The sequence below is a fragment of the Oxyura jamaicensis genome, chromosome 7, assembly GCF_011077185.1.
Source record: "Oxyura jamaicensis isolate SHBP4307 breed ruddy duck chromosome 7, BPBGC_Ojam_1.0, whole genome shotgun sequence".
Taxonomy (NCBI): domain Eukaryota; kingdom Metazoa; phylum Chordata; class Aves; order Anseriformes; family Anatidae; genus Oxyura; species Oxyura jamaicensis.
Window position 1 is genome coordinate 38,270,405 of NC_048899.1, and position 9,923 is coordinate 38,280,327.

Below are 9,923 nucleotides of genomic sequence, written 5' to 3' on the forward strand. Positions count from 1 at the left end.
GCTGTTATTAATAACAGCACTCATCACAATTTACGTATGCGGCTGGAAGCCTTGGAAGGGCTCCTTTAAGCAGTCCCTTGCATAAATAGGGGCGATTCCAGCCCACCAGTTTCTTGGTTTTGCTTTGAGAGGGTGAGTTGGATGCCGGAGTCACAGCAGCAGTGGGCTCCAGGGGTATGGGTGGGTGCTGGGAACAGGTGATGGTGTTTTAGGGGGATGAGGGCACTCCCCACGAGCTACCCACCACAGGAAGGCCTCCTGCACTTGGTACAGCTGGTACTTTACACTTTTCTTTTCCCTTTCTAGTGTTTTTTTTTTTTTTTTTTTTTTTTTTTTTTTTTTAATTCACATTCAGGCCTCTGGACTCCTTTGCTCACTTTTCCCATCTCCCGGCATTAAAGGTAAGACAACGCATCCCTTGTTGCACCTGATTAATTAGCTCTCATTGGGCAGGTGATACTCTCTGCTTTTATTTTCTGCCTTTTTTTTCAGCACCTGAGGATGTGCAGTCCAGGGACTGCTGATTTGGGGTTGGGCAGTAAATCCTAGTCCCTTCCGAATCACTTACGATTACGGGTGACAAAGAGTTTATCAGAGCATTAGCTGTTTCTCTGGACTGTAACAGCAAGGCTGGTCTGCTGCTGGCTACAAGCAGCTCCCCTACAATTATTACTTAAAGCTGATGGCTGATATGAAAACTGCTCATCATCAAAGCCATCTCAGTACCACCAGGCTCCATTTTTCTTTCTCAGCATGCATGTAGAAATTTTACTTATCTAGGATAAATATTCATGCCAAATTCCTATTGAAATATAGAGAATAAATTTTATCACTCATTAGAGAAATGGAGCCCAGAAAACATAATGAACAGCGTAGCCATTTTCAGTGCAAAATCCATACACATTATTCTGTTATCCCCCAAATTGCTCTTCGGGTCAACCAAAGAGACACTGCAGAAATATTGGTGAAGTAAATTGCTGAGCCTAGTAATTAAAATATCACGTACGGGCAACTTGTGCTTACCCCCTGTTCCTTACATCATTGCATGAAATTTGTGCATGTGGCTGTGCGTGTGCACAGTCTGCAGCAGTGCAAGAGTTCTGTGCAGTAAGTTCTGTAGGTCAGTAATTCCACTTGAGATATATATATATATGTATATATTTACCCTAATCCCCCCCAGATCCATTTTCTTGCACAATCTCTTTCCTACTTGGAATGTTTACATCCCTACTGTCAAGGATTTGGGCAGATAGTAAACTTTTTATTTTTATATTGTGTACTTTCATCTCGGTTCCTGAGGTCAGCAGCGGCAGTGCAGGAGGAGAGCCCGCTGGGCTGAACTGGAGGTGAGGGTCTGCAGGTGGGAAGCTGTTACCAGCACGCTGGGCCATTCATCTCGGTCCTGCCTGCAACAGCCTATTTTAAATACGGGTTTAATAGAGCCGATACTGGTATGGCTGGGGAGAGAACACCGAATTCAATTTGCAGTGTCAGTTCTGGTGACAGGTTCATCCGTAATGGTGTGAATTAGTTGCAGCAATCTTACCTGTGGCTGTTTTGCATACGTTGTCTGCCTGTTCTAGATATCTTAGCCAGCTCTTGTTTCCTAAATGCAGGCCTGTTTTTTTCTTATCTCACAAAACTGCAAAACTTGGTTTCATTTCAATATGCCTTTACCTTCCCGAGTCTTGTCCTCCTGTCCCATCCCAGAGGGCCAGCTGCTCGTGCGTTTCCTGGCCTTCACCCTGCCAGAAAATGACTCCTCATTGCCTCCAGCCCGCCCGGGTTGGCAGTAAGGGGATTTTTTTAGAGCGTTAAGGGAGCCTTCATTCAGCCCCTTCCCATCTCCTTGTGCCCTGCAGGACAGCTCTGTACAAGGACCTGGGGCTGTGCCATAGCTAGCCCTCTCTCTGGGAGGAATTTCTCCAGGATTGCTGTTCTTTGGAAGAGTGCCTGGTACGTGAGTATGGCTATCCATCACCTTGGGAGCCACTCTAACGTTTCTCTTTCAACTGCACATATCCCCCTTCCCTGGGGTATACTTTGCTACTTGCCTTTCCTACGTTTCCCTTTTTCCACGTCGGATTTCCACCCCAAACAAAATCATTGTGCCACGGAGCTGGGGCTTTCACAACGCAAATGAGGGCAGCTGCACCCAGGCGGCTGAACAAATGATGACTTCAATTAACTCTGCCTCTGGCGTGTCGTCGGAGGTGCTTTGTGCTGTGCTCCTATCGAGAGGTTACAGCGATGCAGTATGTCTGTTTTACGGTCTCGTTAAGTCATAGCTGTGCTGGATTAAAGTCTCCATCTTATCAATCATTTTTCTAATGGTGATTAGTTTTTTCTCCTAGATTTGGAAGGAACAAAATGCATTTTTTTTTCTGAAATAATTATACCACAGAGATCTTGTTAAGTATGTCACAGTTCAAAGATGGGAGATGTAGTGGTGTGTTATCCCTGCTTTGCAGCTGCAATACTAAGCTGTGTCTCTGGAGAAGCAGGGATGTATCAGGTGTGGATTAATCTCAGTGCTCAAATATTACCTTTGGAAAGCATTCTGTTTACTGAAACCAGAATGCCATCGTGGCTGGGAACAGCCCCAGCAATGCCATTACACTCAATGCTGTGCTCAGAGCTGATGTAGCGGGGAGGTAACCGGACACTTGTGAGCAGCACGGGGATATCTGCAGGAGAGCACGGCTGGCCAGATGTTGTGTCTTTGCCTTCCCCAGAAGGAAGATGGAGATGGGCAGGAGCTGGAGGTAGGAGAGAGATCGGGGTGGACTGCTGCCCTAAAGCTGGACAGAAACCCCTCAAAGGTGCCTGGGCCGTGCGTCTGAATTCCTCTGGGATCTGCCCGAGGACAGCCAGCTGAGGGGAAACAGTGTGCAGTCCTCAATTTCCTTTCCAGCACAAACTGTAGGAATGCTTTTGGGATTGTTTGCACGTACCCCACTGTAAAAAATGACCCTGACCTCTACACAGCTGCAAAAAAAAGCCTATTTAAAATAAGGAAACCATGTACTTACTGTAAGAATTGGAGTCACTGCAGTAAAGTAAGGACAGAAGGCATGCAGAATTACGTGCAGCAAAGCTTTTTTTTTTTTTTTTTTTAAGTGTTTTCTTAAAAGAAAGAATACTATCTATGGTATTGTTACTCGATTACTAGATAGGAACAACACAGCTGTTAGTCACAGGGGGCAAAGGCAGAAACATTAAACAAATTTGTTCTGAAAATAAGTAATGAACCAGCTAAGGGCTCTTAAAGTTGCCTGAACGAGCTCTAGACCACCTTGAGAACCCCAGATGTACAGAATTAAATTTCACATCCATCCATGCGTCCAAGGCATGGTAGGGGAATGGCAAAACTTTCAGACCATGAATTACAAAAGGCCAGTACAGCTGCTGCTGGTCTATATGGCTTTCTACAAGATAGAAATTATCGGCCACACTTTACCCTTGATACAATGTGCATTTTGTTGTTGTTTAACACGGAAAACTTACTTAAGTGTAGCCTGCTTTCTTCATCCTTACAGGCTCTTGGACTGTGTCTGCAGAACCCCGGTTTTGAAAGGGCTTCTAAGTCACGGCGATTTAATCAGCAGAAGGTAAGAGTGAAGTGTGATGTTGGGGCCAAAAGGACAAATACGCATTTATTCTTTTTTTGTTCAAAGCACACCCATACGCTTTTTAAACAGAGGAATACAGATTTATGTGTCAGCGAGGTTGTGCTGCCTCTGTGTTCACTTTAGTGAGGCTGCTGCTGGAACATTGTGTTCGGCTCTAGCATCCCGAATTAAAAAAGATGCCAATTAGTTGGCAAAGATTCAAATAAGTGATATGAACACAGTTACGCTACAAAAATATGTCTTGTGGTTAATTGCAAGAAAGTCCAAGGCTTAGAGCTTGCACGTCTCATTCATAAAATGGGAACTGGTAATGCAGAGCCCATCACAGTGGAAAAAATGTAAGGAAGAAATCAATGAGTGACATGAGATACATTCAGACAAAAACAGCGTGTAATTTCTGAACACCGAGGATAACTAGCCATTGGAACTGTTGTGCTGAATCTCCATAGATAGGAGACAAATTGAACTCAATATTTAATATTTTTCTAGACATGACCTAATTAAAAAATGGATAACTAAGGGAAGACAGAATGGTGCTACTCGTCCCTCTGTGGTGCATGAATGAATTTCATTGTGCACTTACAGAGACGTTATCACCACAGACAAGGGGTTTACTGCTTCTTGGCTTGCTCTTTCCAAGATTCACATGCTTGTTAGAATGTGAATCAGAACTACTTAAAGCCATGTGCACAGATTATGGATTGGTATCTTCTGGAGAAAATAAAGAGCCGTATTTTGTTTGAAATAGGTGAAATTTGTCACTGCTTCCTTCTGCTCCCCAAGCAATCCTTGCATGGGTAACTTCTCCGAGGTGCTGGTAGCGGAGGCAACTCTTCAGGAGAGTGATGGCCCTGGGGGATATTGCAGGCACAAATGAACTCTTCTGATTAAGTGAGTGAGCGCTTTGCTTCGGGGCTTCCTTCTTCAGCGAGGTGGCAGGAAACAAATAGGAGCATCCATGCTGAGGTACACCCTACCCAGTGGTGCTCCTGATCTGAAAGGATAAAAAGAGGGTTTGCAGCCGGAGGAGGGTGTGGGACTGAGGTTCTCAGGCACCTGCAATGAGTAGAGAGCCAGGAGGAGGAGGCACCAAAGCAGGGGTGGAGAAAGGACTGCAGTGTTATGAAAGTATATACCTCTCCTTGCCCTGCTTTCCTATGAAAAAGGGTGTTTCTATTCTTCTGGAAACAACAAAGCTCCAGCCAGTGCAAGGCGTTGTACATGTGTGGGCTGTCTGGATTCACTTGGCATTTTGATAGAAATATTTTAAGATGAAATGAAGAAGCTCCTGGCAGGAGACTGGGCATGGTCCAACACCAGCTACCGGAGCTGTCAGTCCTTGGTTGAGAGCAGGGCAGACTCTTCTAGGACTTCCATCTCCAAGCACTAGGCTGTTGCATTTTATGGCGGGTTGGTGCTGCCTGGCTAAAATCCCTCTTTTTAATCAGAGGAATGAATCTTTGCAACCCTGCTTAGAAACAACGTAAGCTGTTGCCTCCTAGCCCTGCTGGACAGCGAAGCCAGAGCTGAGCCAGATGCCCCTGACATGGTTCTGAGCCACAGCGCCGATGGAAATGAGCAGCACAGCACAGCACGGGGCTCCGATAAACATTAAAAATAGTGCAGCGCTTCAATTGCTCCCTGATCTTCATTTGCAAATGGTATGAGAACGTCCATGTAATTTCTGCTGGAAGTGCTTTTGCAGTCTAACTGCATGCTTTCTGCCATCCAGCTGCACTCCCACTCCAAGCAGGGCCAGTTCTGCATTGCTCCTGCGGTGCTTGCGCATAGCCCATGGCTCTGGTGCCTGGCGCTCTCCACAGGCACCATTTCCACAAAGCGTGCCTGCTCCCAGCAGTGCTTAGGATCTAGGAAATGGTGGTTTTCTTCCTAAAGCCACCCTTTGTGAACTGGGAAGATCCCTGGGCTGAGTGCAGGGTACAGGGGTACAGGGCATGACTGGCTCATCGACTCTGGAGTTGTTTCAGTTGTGGCACTCAGGAGCTGAAGCTGTGCCAAGAGCCTCGCCAGGCCTCACGCTTCCTCTCTTCCACAGGCATTACAGCACGAGCTCATAATATTTTCCCCAAAGCCTGTTTTTAATTAATGTATGCAGTTTTGTTGTCTGTCCAGGACATGGCAAATGTTAGGTGTCATTAGCTAATACCTGCTGTGCTCCATTTCCCAGTGATGCTGTATTTTTTTCTAAAGCAATTCATTTCTCACTTTGAGAATATCCTGTGGACATGCTTTGTTCAAATTCAATATGTTGTTTGTGTACAAAAATGGTCACGGTGTACCAGTTGAAAAGGAGCTAATGTAATAGCAAACAAATGGAGTGTGTAAAAAAAAAAAAAAAAAAAAAAAAAAAAAAAATTACTTAAGATGCTGTGTGATTTCCTCTTCTCTAATACAGCATGAAAATGCCAAGGAGATCTGTGCCCAGTGGAAATCAGCAGGCTGGAATTAGGCGATATTTACTGACAGGGATTAATCCTCGTACAGGTGGTGCGGAGTGAGGTTGGTTAGACTGTGGGGCATTTCCCTGCAAATGAACCAGTGTCAGGCCAGTCCTAACGAGGCAGGGAAGGGGTATTTAGTGGATGACAGCATCGCATAAACTTATCTGGCAGAAGGAGTGCCAGCTAATCTCAGCAATCTTTTCCATCTCGAACACATACTTCTGGTACGTAGAGCTTATATTTGGCAAAGGGGAAGGGAGATGTAGGCATCATTAATAATGAAGAGATTTTAATGAAAGTTTGAATGGATTTGTGAACCACTGAACATGTATTCAGAGCACTTTGAGTGGCAGTTCCATTACACACACAAATGCCCTAATTGGCAATCGGGTCTGAGAGCACCGCACTTGCTGTCAAGCAGCCACCAGCCTTCTGGGGAGATGTGGCCGATGCCGGCCGAGTGAATTAAAGAAAACTGCTTCTTTCTCCATGTCCTGAAGTTGCTGGTTATAATTCAGTTTGTTCTCTCTGTTTGAAAACCTTTGAGTAGTTCTCACATGTAGTTAATATTTACAGCATGATCGGCGTTTCTCATTCCTGTGGCTTCAGCGGTGCACAGCAGCAAACTGAATGACTGAGTTTCCTAAGGCAGCAAGGGAGAGGGGCAGGTCCAGCTCTTTGTGAATGCAGCAGCATCCTGTAGGGAATATATTCTTAAGTTTAGAGTAAAAGTCACAGGTAAAAGAATTTTTATATCTTCCCAAAAGAGACTGTTCCATAGCCTGTTATCTCCCATGCTCAAAAGTTTCCTGCAAGCCAGAGAAATGACTCTCTTCCATGCCCAGCCTTTTTTTTTTTTTTTTTTTTTTTTGGTAGAGCTGAGCTCCAAAGCATTTTCTACCCCATCAGCTTATCCTTTATAGTTGTATCACACATTCTGCATTCTTGTTTCCAGTTCTTTGTCGAAGACTGTATTTATGTATTTATTTATTTTTACACGAGGTGGGGATAATGTGCTTTAACTTTTGGTTACCCCTGAAGAGGTCAGGCAGTTAAACTGGATGGTCTTTGAATGTCCCTTCCAACTGTTCTGTTCTGTTATTCCATTCCACTCCATTCCATTCTATAGTTGAAAAATGAGAAGAAAAGCAAAAAAAATCATTCGATACCTGGAGGAACATGAGAAAAGGTACTTTTTTTTCCTTGTATCTAGTCTGAACCTCCCCTGGAGCAGCTTTGTGCCGTTCCCTCACATCCTGCCAACTGTTACCAGGGAGAAGAGACTGGCACCTCCCTTTTATCACCTCTGTTGCCCTCCTCTGGATGCTGTCAAGGACCTTAACATCCTTTTGATATTGTGGGGCCCAGAGTCGCTCACAGTACTCAAGGTGAGGCCACAGCAGTGCCGAATCTGGTGGGCTAATCTCTTCTGTCCAGCTGCCGTGCCATGTTTAAGGCACCCCAAAATGCGGTTTGCCCTCCTGGCTGCCGGGGCACGGTGCTGGTTCACATGGAGCTGCTGCCGACGTGGATGTCCCTGCTGCCAGCTGTGATGGTTGTGTACCCAGCCAGAGCCGGGGCTGCCAGCCATTATTTATTGCACGGTATGTCCACAAACGAGGCACGTGCAACACTGAGCTGTTGTGTGTGCGTGTACATTTTCCTTTCACATTTCCTACATTGTAAAATCATTCCTAAGGCTGTTGTAGGCACTGCGGGCCAGCCCTCGTGTCCCTGGCTGCAGCTCCTGGCACGGGACAGAAGCCAGACCCTGCGGGAAGCAGGGCAGCAGCGCTGCTCCTGCATGGCCCTGCCGGCGCTTCGAAATGGAGGCAAGCGGGGGGAAAATCCTAACCTGATTGTGGTGGAATAAAGGACATAAAAGTGATAGATTGCTTTGTGTATTTTTTATATCATGTGCTCATGACATTTTTTTTCCATGTGCTAAAAATACCTTCTGGAGCAGCGGAATGGGTCCCCAGCTGCTAGTGGCCAAGTTGATGGATACGCTTAGTCCTGAGCAGTCCGGGCTTCCTTTGGTTTCTTTCTTCAGTGACGGCATCTGGTCCTCAGCTACCAGCAATTTTTGGCATTAAAGAAATAAAGGTGTTCCATAAAAGAAACCAACACCCCACAAGGGTAGGTGAATTGTGTGGCCACCAAGGTCACTTGCTCTGGACTTAAATTCAGTGAAGGAGGAACGAGAAGATGGTGCTGCTGAAACTTCACGTGTGTGTGTGTGTGTGTGTTTTCTTACCCACGCAGGCGCCTCCATCTCTCCTATGAACACCCACTGGAAGCCTGCTGGTTTCCCCAACTTTGGCAGTACCTGGATTGACAGATTCACCAGGCTCTTTTTTAATGTAACAAAAACTTTTCCCTTTTTATCAAGTTTCAGGTTTTTTGCCCCTCAGTGTCCGTGGTGCTTTTCCCTTGCATTTTGTACACTTTCTGCTGCTGGCTGGCTTCTCTCTTTCTTCTTTTTTTCAAAGAAACCTGCATCACCGTTCCAGTAATAGGAAGTAAGGGTGCAGAGGAGACTGGGAGCAGCAGAATCGTCTGAATTGTCTGGAAAAAAAGCTGGCTGCCAGCCACCGGGCACACATGAAAGTATGATGTGCAATAGCTATCACTTTTTAATGGTGAGCTAACAGAAAATTAGATTTTTTGGACAGCAAGTTTAAACCTTAATTATGGAGAGGACACTGCTGTTTTATAATATAAAAGAATTGAAAGACTTGATGTCCCTCGGGGCTCCTTTCGCTACACCAGTCAGACAGCCCGAGTCATGGTCTGCTGAAATCAATGGCAACGGCAGAAGCCGTTCACGCACACAAACAGTGACGGGAGGAAGGAGAGAAGAGCATTGGTAATGATTCATTCTTTAATGGTAATTAATATGGGCTCAAACCCAGCTAGGGCTGCGTGTTCAAATGGGTTGCCTATCCGAATACCTGCCCAAATATTTTTAGGAAACCCTTCCTCTAAGGGCCCTAGCTCCAGCCAGAAGCAAGCACACTGCCTGTCACTTAGTGATTTTTTTATTATTATTTTTTTAACTGCAAATAAACAGTGGGACTTGTTTTCCTTATTAAAGCTAAATTGCCTTTAAAATCAATGTGAATTTTGCCTGAATACAAACCCAGAATAAAGCCCTATGCTTGCATAGATCTTAACTGCTAAAGTGCACCTTTTCTGCCTACTTCAGAGATGGTTTGATGATTATTACGACTAAGATGTGGGAAGAATACAATTAAAATTGTATAGCCATCAAGACAAATTTAGCCCGAGTACACTCAAAGGGTTATCTAAAAGCAGCTGCAGTTGCTGGAGCGTTTTTAATAAGTGTATCTCGTTTAAAATATTGAACAAAACACTTCAGTGCCTGTTTGGGAAGTGGCTAAGATACCTCTTGATTTTTGTTCTGAAAGTGCACATTTTGAGCTGAAAGGGGGCAATCTTTTATCTCGTGTTTCCCAGGCTCTGCTCCCAGCTAACTGGAAGGAAAGAGGAGACCTGGGATGGGAGAGAAATCAGGTGGAACCCGGCAGGCTGCTGGCAGCATGTGAGGGGGGTTTTAGGGGTATTTATGGGGTATTTACACAGAAAATGGGCTCCTGCTCTTGGTGATGCTCCACAGGCAGGGCTGAGCATGAGCACAGCCTGGCTGCTGCTCTAGGCTGAGGCGAGCAGTGCTGTGTTCCTGCCTTCCAGACAGCACAGTGCGCTAGGTATGGAGACAGCCTGGGGTGAGACTGCCTCAGCCTTGCCCTGAGAAAAGTGAGATTTGAGCTAATAATGCATTTTAGACCGCTACATTAGTAGCTGA

The 9,923-nt window shown here is 45.4% G+C and overlaps 1 long non-coding RNA gene across 1 annotated transcript; it reads left to right on the forward strand.

Moving 5' to 3' along the window:
* The first annotated feature begins 329 nt into the window (after positions 1–329).
* LOC118169970 lies at positions 330–7,984 on the forward strand. The gene is made up of 6 exons (XR_004752401.1): positions 330–401; positions 1,863–1,956; positions 2,472–2,765; positions 3,540–3,611; positions 4,381–4,523; positions 7,308–7,984. It is a non-coding gene; the product is annotated as an uncharacterized LOC118169970 (long non-coding RNA).
* The last annotated feature ends 1,939 nt before the right edge of the window (positions 7,985–9,923 follow it).